The 9,332-nt window shown below is 37.8% G+C and overlaps 1 non-coding gene across 1 annotated transcript; it reads left to right on the forward strand.

Moving 5' to 3' along the window:
- The first annotated feature begins 3,929 nt into the window (after positions 1-3,929).
- Positions 3,930-4,095, forward strand: LOC120289267. The gene has a single exon (XR_005547191.1). It is a non-coding gene; the product is annotated as a U1 spliceosomal RNA (small nuclear RNA).
- Positions 4,096-9,332: the final 5,237 nt, after the last annotated feature.

Consider the following 9,332-nt stretch of genomic DNA (forward strand, 5'->3'; position numbering starts at 1 on the left):
CTTTCGAAACATTTATATTTTCTTTTTAAAACTTTGATTTAGAAATTTGTTACATCTACTTAAAAGATCAGCCTATAGATATCAGAATCTATGTAGGGAAAACTCCTTATATTATTTTGAAAAGGGCTATGAATGTGTGCATTGGTTATGTAGAGCCAAGTGATAGATGAACAATATGATTGTCCTACAAAAAGGAGTCCTCTATTGGGTCTTGTTTCAATAAAAAGGACACATGCATAGGCAAATTGAATAAAAAAAAAAGATTCGCAACAGAAGCAAAAATGCCCATAAACGTATCTCCAAAATATTGTTCACGCATTTTAATGAGAAGCACTTGGAAATGAAAAGGTTACTAATCACATTACCCTTAAACCGGGCTAAATTTTTTTGGTTCTAACGTTCTTTAGATCCAAACCTTAAAATGTCTAATTTCTTGGTAGCATGCCTGAAGAATTCTAGTTCTGATGTTCTTTAGGTCTAACCCCACAAGTGTTGGACCTCTAGTTCATACATATTACTAATCTCACGTCAAACAGTAGAGAGAAATTGAGAGAGTTCACTACTTCAATTATGTTAGCAATTGCTCTCTTGTGTGACTAATTTGATTGATCACTATCATCACTCGATCATCCCTTGATCCACTCTCTCAATTGCCTCTAATAATTAGTCTCAGATCGCATTTATTTAAATCGATTTGGCTCATTAACTCTAAAACCATTTCAGAGTATTGATTTGGCCGTAGCATCTGAACTCACTTTAGACTTTGAATTTGACATTGGTTTTGAAACTGTTTCGAGCATTAATTCAAGTGTTAATTTGTAACCATTATAGAGTATTATTCCAAGCATTAATTTTGTAACCATTACAAAATTTTATTCTAGGCATTGACTTTGTAACCATTATAAAACTTTAAATTGACTGTTAAGTTTGAAACTGTTTAACAACATTGATTTGGTTGTTTGATTCTAAAACCGTTTCAGATCATTAAACTGTCCATTAAATTTAAAACCATTTCAAATCATTAATGTGGCCGTTAAGTGTGAAAACTTTTTAGATATTTAATTTGGCCGTTAAATTTGAAATTGTTTCAAAACATTTATATACTCTTTGATTATGAAACCATTTCAAATCATTAATTTGGCCATTAATTTTGTACTCACTTCAGATCATAAATGTAGTCATTGATTCTGAACTCATTTTAGATTTTTAATATTTTCATAATGTCTAAAGCCATTTCAAATCTTGAATCTTTAGTATGATTCAATCTAATTACTGCAATTGCAAATGCAGTTACAATATATATATATATATATATATATATATATTTCATTCAAACATCATTCTTAGCTAGTTATGGTGTGTGACATCATCTAGGTTTATCACTGAATTAGTGATAAGACTTGTACTAATATATTAGCACAACTAAGAGAACTAATTGTCCATATCAATCTCCAATTACTACAAACCATGAGTGACATATAGTAATATGTCATGGCTATCCAGACAATGTGAATATTTTAGGAACATAATGAATCTATCTGCTTTGGTGACCATGTAATTTAATCATTCTGTCTCATTATGTCCCTATTGAATAAATGCCATGGAATTGTTTATCAATCTAACAATTTGATCTTATGCCCAAATCTAATCGACATATATTTCTACGAGATATGAACTATTCATTTTCGATTACAACCTTAATTAAGGATTTCAATATAGTGTCACAATTAGATCACATATGAGAATCATCTCTCTTGTATATCTACATATATAACACGAAGATAGATTCCATATTGTGTATGCATGTACCTTCATATATGAGAAAACTATGACCATCAAGTATATAGACAATTCGACGAAGTGTTAATTTGCATACTTGTGAACCACAACAATTCAACATATAAGTTAGCATTGTGCCTTAAGTCTAAGGATTTTACACAAGATCAAAGCATGAACGATTAGTCATTGACCCTACTTAAAGCTTTCATGTTGCCAATCGTTGTATGCATGTCATGTTCAATGAATTTGTTCGAGATAAGCACTTGTGATCTACCTTGGGTATCACAATATCCAATGACTTGTGACTCACATCATCCCTTGAGGTATCTAATACTCAATGGTGAAGGTTAAGAACACACCGTCTCAACAAGATCATCAACATCCTCTTAATGATCTATCAATAGGGAATTATGTAAAAGACTCTGTGTAATTATAAACCTATCACATATATTCTTAATACTTTAAGTATAGGTTCAGTTGCAATTGATCTCATGGACCTATTCATATAAATGGGACCACAAATGGAATATTCCTTGCCATTAAATAAATAACGCAACTTAAATCTCTAACATGTAACTATTACAGAGTTACTTTAGGACATATAGCTAACATCCTCTATCTCCATTAAGGTTGAACAAGGTATTGTATGCAAAAGATGTCTAAAAGCTGGATGGATTTGAGTAGAAGGTGAATAAGCTATTGAACAAGGAGTTAGTGAAGGCTTGGATGCACCGTAGAAGGTGAACAACTTAGTAGAACCAAGATATGTTGGTACATTTGGAAGGATTATAGAGTAAAAGGTAAATGGTTAACTTTCAACAAAAAGCTTGAAAGGATTGAAAAGAATGTTGTGGAAGTAGCTCTTGCTATCAATGAAGTGAAGACTAGTTGACGTGCTTCTACATTTAAGAAGAATCAGATCTTCTTCTAATTTGATTTGAATTCTATTTCACTGGTTTTGATCCCCATGAAAATCTTTCACCAAACGTCACACTTTGGTTTTATTGTAGGAGACTCAAGTTTTGTGTTGACTTTAGATGGAGAATGTCAAATGTAGGAGGAAATTTTATTTATCAACTCATATATGCAATTTTGACAATAAATACTTGGATGACTCGAAGACTAACTATTCTTGGGCATAAATTCTACCGGAATTTAATCAATGACACAATCTGGATACCAGTAGCTAGATAGTCTACGCCTCGAACTTAAATTATGCTAGAATTTAATTTATGGCATAGCTTGTTTTAGGTGTAAAGCTGGAATCTAATCAATAATAATATTCCTGGATAGGAAACACAATACGGGAATTTAATCAATAACACTGTGCTTGTGGAACAACACCAGAATTTAATCAACGATACTAGACCAGATAGAGATGCATGCCAAAATTTAATCAACGACAAGAATCTTAAAAGCTACAACTAAAATGCGATTAAAAAAATAAAATAAAGTAAAGATAGTTGTTGTGTTGTACGGGGGCTTCCTCACTGAACAGGTTGTGGTATTTTATGGGATGGGCTAGAAACCATTAGTCAATTTCTTTTCCTTGGGCACCACTCTTGATATTCTCCATCTTTTTAAATTCTTCTTAGCACCCTTGTCCATAAGCAACTGTCTCCTAACTCTTCGACGATGCTTGCACGACTTGCTCATCAAGTAAATAACTACTTCCCATTTTATGCACATTTCTTGCAGTAGCTGTTTTCACTCAAGTCCTAATGCTAATTTCACTTAATCTTCAAATTTGGTGCACTATTCCTATAGCCTGACACGTGGCAATCAATTACCCGGCCACCAACTCTAGGATTTGCTTCTAGAATCCCATCGAGACTCAGCTTAATTGGTCTCCACGAAAGCTGTTTGCCATTAACTCTATGGACCCAAATGGGGCGTTTCACTTATTATTTTCTCATGGTCAACACGTGATTCCAGGGGTAATTTCGAGTGTTAAAAAATTCAAATCGTTTCTATTAGCTAGTTTCAAGGTCTAGATAAACAAAAAGCAGCTTGGAGAAAAATCAGAGTAGTATTTCCTTCTTTGTGTAGGCATTCAGAAGATTAGACAAGCAAGATAATCTAAAGCCTCTACTTCTGTTAAATTCCCTTTTTTGTTTTTTCCTAGAAAAAGCACTCCAAACACATAGGTTGTACTTACATGGATGGGCCGATGGTGGGTCAAGAAGGCCATGGCATAGGTTAGCGACCTCCATTGCACTCTGGAGGGGCGCTTGCCTAAGGTCAGCCTATAGCGGGCGAACCTACGTCATGGTTGGTGGGTTTGCTGCGCAGAGATATGTGTTCCACGGATCCTTTGACCCTGAGAAGACTTCCTACGGCTAGGATGAAGTTTGGAAGATTATTTAAAGGGCTTAAGGATTGTTGAGGAAGGTGGCGAAAATTAGAAAGCTACTCTTCTCGCTGTCTTGAATACTTTCATGCTTGTATTCTGATTTGTATTCTCTGAAAAATTCGTGGACCTTGTCATCTGTTAACAGAGAGTGATTGTAGTGAAAGAGGTGCTAGTGTATCGTAGAGTTATCTATTAAGTTTCAAGTAAAAGCAGTACCGAGCACTATTTGTAACCTCTTGAGAAAACCAGTGAATTTTAGTCTGATTTGAGGCTATTAATTTGGGGATTGGACGTTGCTGAAATGGATTGATTGGACCATTATATGTCTCTTTGCAAATTCTTCTAGCTTGTAAACCCTTTCGTCATCTGTTTTATAGAAGCTTTTGCAACTGCTCCCTTTTTTACATTCTATGAAAAGAATTTGTTCAGAGTTTTTTTTCCTCTGTCTCTGTGTGTTAGCCACTTCAACTATGTATACATACAATTATAAATTTATTACCAAAATATGCAGAAGAATTATAGATTGAAAAATAGACATTCACAAGGATAAGAATTTGTTAAAATGACTATGGAAAGTAAGCCACTTGGTAAAAGTTGCAAATGAGTATACCACATGGCTCAATCTTAACGTGACCATGAAAAGTTAACTACTAGATAAAGTTTGTACACGTGAAAGTGTCATGTGAATTAATCTCACGTGAACTTTGCAATGCAAAGTTAGAGTTTCGGGGTCATCACACCTAATTTTATTCACTTATCTTCATGAATTCCTCCTTTAGCTGGGTATTTGCGGATACTGATCTACCATCTCCAACCTGGCAAATCTGGCAAATTATAAAAGTGATGGTGCACATTAGGGACTGCCACACTAAATGCACATGAAATCCGAAGCCCCAGAGGACCCCATTATTCGCAGTGCAGGCAATTGCGAGGCATTGGATAAGCAGTTGACATGGCAGCTAATTGGCCCCCATCTACCCTATTCCGCATTTTAGCATTCCTAGGTATCTTTTTTTATTTGTTTATACCAACCAATACACATGTAATGAATTTATTTGAAATTAATTATTGAGTCATAAAAAATCCCAAACTAGTACAGTTATGATAAATTTATCATAAACTAATTTTTAAGTCACCATAAACTCCAAATGAGTATGCTTGTGATACATTTACTTTTCATTAGTTTCTATCAAATTTTATCATGAAATTGCACAATAACTTAATTGACATGGCAATTATGGGATAAATTTATCGCAAGTTTTAACTTAAAAATTAATTTGAGATAAATTTATCACATATATGTGACATCCTGATTTTCAGGTTATGTTTTTAATTGAAGAAGTTCGGCTTTTCATCGATGCTCCTATAGTTTTATTTTCTGAGCTGATCACTCACGAGATAACTAGTCTATTTGGTGAAGTCGTTAAGGGATTTTAATGTAGTGAACTTGAGAATTCGATCAGGAATCGACTACTCGACCATGCTAATCTGCAAGGGTCATTATGGCACCATCAAAATCAATTAGAGACCAGAGATATGTTGATTTGATAGAGGTATGCGATTATTATATAGGTGATTCCACCTGATTGCAAAATTTCTATTAAATGGCACTAGACCGATTTTTCTGTCATTTTTGTACCCTGTGTCTATATTTGAAATCTCAAGATTTTCATGACAACCGAGAGTCGCCAATGTGTCGAAGATGTACAATGTAGCTAAAAAATAATCGACCGCGGGTCAATTGCACTAAAAGTTTCTAAAAGCTACTCGGTAGGCTAGGTCATGCTAAAATCACGTCCAGTTGAAATTAATCGAGAATTTAAACCCGATTTCAAAAATTGAAAGTTACTGTCATGTCACAATTCATTTTAGGAACGTTGACTTATCCTCCGAAGATTTTTCTGCAAATCCAAGATTTTGGCGAAAATTCAAAGTAAGGCTATTTTGGATCAGAAGATTTCGAGGGATCGTTTTTTGTTGCATTTTTTGCCGTCAAGTTGGTTCAATTGACGAGGAAAAATCATAAGAGGGATGATGGCACCTTGGCTGAATTTTTGGGGCTTCAATTGAACTCAATTGGATGAAAATTGTACAAAAATTCGAAGGGTGCAACATTTAAGCTTCTACCAAGGCTTGTTGGGGAAGATTTGTGAGGAAAATGGCTGAGGATAATAGCCAAGAGTGGTGGGGGCAAGCAATGAGCACTAAGGGGATATTTAGCTTGACTTTGAGGCAAATGGGACCCCTCTCTCTTCAGTTGGCTTCTTCTTCTTGCTTGGACCTACTTTATCCATTGCTGTACAAGTTTTGAGCTAAAAAGTTTCAGAGAGAACCAGAGAAAGCCCCCCTGCCCATCGACCACCTGCCTAGAGCTGCTGGACCGCCGCACGCTGCTCACGAGCCATTCGCCTACCTGCGTGCTTGTCCCACTCGCCCACGCCTTTGTCGCGCCTAGTTGCTATCCCGAGCCTTTGTCTAGCCCGTCACAGCTTGCTGGAGCCCCTCTATCGCCATCCAGCCACTGTTGAGCACCGCCTGGCCTTGTTGTAGCCATTGTTGCCCATCCCATGCCATTCCAGCCCAGCTTGCCACCTCGACCAGCCCTCTCGACCTTGCAAGCAGTGGCCGAAGCTTAGCCCTAGCCAAGAGCTTGTGGCCCTTTTTTTAGGCCCGTCTAGACCTCCGTTGGTGTCGCCGTAGGCTCGAATGTCGCTCACCTCTGTGTCGCCAACGTCGTGGACTCACCAGCCTACTAAACCAGTGAGTTTACTTGCTAAACTTTGCTTAGGGAGTTAATGACATTTAATGGATAATTAGTTTAGGCTAATTAGGGATTAGGTGGTTAGTTAGTGTAGATTAGTGATTTAATTATTCAATTGTGCATGTTAGGTAGTTAGAACGGATTGATTAGGGGCTAAAGTGGTCGTGCTATTTATTTAGATAGGTTTGGAAATTTTCTAGGCCCGTTTAGGTGGTTAGATTAGCGTTTCCAGCCTAAGCGAGTATTTATGGTATTTAATTTGCATTATTTTATTAATTTTGGTATTTATTGAATTATTTATATTTATATTTTTGGGAATTTCTTGCTAATTGTAGTGGTGTGCTTAGTTTATGCAATTGAGTGTTAATTTGTGCAAATTGAGTGGTGATTAGAATTTTGGTTATTTATTCTAAATTTTTGAAATTTTAATATTTAATTAGAAAATCCCGGGTGTCGGGTTTTGACACCGAAAAGGTTTTAAAGACTATATCAGATAGTGGGATTTTATAAAGAAGGGTATCAACTTTTTTGGTTTAAATTGATTGTGTACCCATGCATGATTATTTTGCCGTGTATTTTTAATATAAAGAAAATATGTCAAGTTCACTATTTTAATCGTTGCATTTGAGTGCCATGCACGGTGTCCTTGGCCGAGATTGAATGATCGTGTGTTGGTTAAGAGAACCTGTCTCTGAAATGAGTCGGGTGGATGTGCCCCTATGTGGGGATGCCCTATCAATGGATGCCGGATTGCAGTAGAGGCTAGATCGAAGCTCCTTCGGGAATTGCTATCCCCGATGTGTGTCGGGTGGACGTTTCCGCACTCAAGGGATGAGGTGATGCTTGGTTATGCTAGAAGATCGCCAAACGTTGACTAGGCCGTGCCCATTAGGCTGTGATTAAAAATTGGAATACATGTTGAGTGAAATTGATGTGCCTGATTATGAGACAAAATTGTATGGCATGGTATGAGACGTGTCATAACGATTTGGCTTTATAATCAAGACCCTTGTGTTTATTGAGATGAAAGTGGTGGTGTTCCAATTGATTGAGTTTGATTATTGCATATGGTTGTCTATATGAACTGTGCTGACATGCAAAGAGGATCTGAGATGAGGTAAGTCTCTGTGGTTGTGTGATTGTGTGGCTAGGCATATTTCCTTCCTAGTCGAAGATTAGGGGTGGAGCTACTGAGATGTTGTCTCATCCTGTTGTGGGCTCAATTCTTTTTAGGTCTTTAGATGGTGGCCCCACTGGTTCATTATGGTCAGCCTCGGAGGGTTACTAAGCTGGTTATTAACTACCTTGTTCTCGGAGGCCACGGGGTCTGGGTCTATGAGCTCGTCAGTGACCATCGTCTGGGTCGATGAGGGCCTACTTTAGAGGGTACCTCATCGGTATAGGGCATGGTTTCGCCGCAGGCTCAATAGATACAGAATGGGTCCTCTCTAGGGTTTTCAGGTCCTCGTTGTGGTTGTCGACGACGCTTTTGGCGAAGCTACAACCGACCATCTTGATGGTGTTGTGGAAGACTTGACGCCCCTTGAGCTTGTGGAGTTTGAAAGGTTAGTGAACATGTTCGACTAGGGGGTCGTAGGATAGTTTCCTTTTTTAGGGTTGATCTTTTTGGTAGACAAACTAGTCTTGTATATAAACCTAGTTTGTGTATAAAAGCGTGTTTTGGTTGTGAATTTGTTATCCTGCTTTTCTATCCCATGTTGTTCACTGTTAGGGGATTTGTTTATTCGCTTTTGCATGTGCAATAAAATGAATGGGTCGGCGACGCATCGTGGGACGTTGCAATTTCATCAACCACCGAGGGATGTGCGCGCACTCGGAGCCCCAAGGTATGATATCCTCACCTAGAGTGGTATCAAAGCTGGTTGGTAGTTGGAGTGATTCATGGGATAGTAAGTAGGAACATCCTTTATTTTATGCTGATGTATGTGAGTGATAACTGTTTGGTAGCTTGTTTGATGTGATTGCTCAGCTTCTAATTCTGTGTGGAATTGGAAAGTAGGTTTTTGTAAAGAACTTGCGTAATGAGTGATCTGGAGCAAAGGACTCCTAGAAAGAGAACCATGGGACCAATGACTTGGGGTAGGATGTCGACAAGGGTCAATACTCGAGGTGGTCATGGTAAAGTGTTGGCTTAGGGTAGCATTAGTGGAGTAACACTACCTCCAGTCAGTGCTAGGGTAACTGCCCATGGCAATCCCAGAATCGATAGGTTTGTTTAGGCACTTGAGATGTTGGGAGCACTGATGAGGTAGTAGGCCCATAATCAAGCCACCGCCACTATCGCCGCCGTCATAGTTGCTGCTACCATTACTCATCGCTTAATAGGAATTGTGCTTCAAGGCGGCCCATGCGGTTCATCCACCGCGAGAGATTCATCAACGACACGTGCCCTTGGGGAACAAGTCCCCAATTGCAGGT

The sequence above is a fragment of the Eucalyptus grandis genome, chromosome 10, assembly GCF_016545825.1.
Source record: "Eucalyptus grandis isolate ANBG69807.140 chromosome 10, ASM1654582v1, whole genome shotgun sequence".
Lineage (NCBI taxonomy): Eukaryota > Viridiplantae > Streptophyta > Magnoliopsida > Myrtales > Myrtaceae > Eucalyptus > Eucalyptus grandis.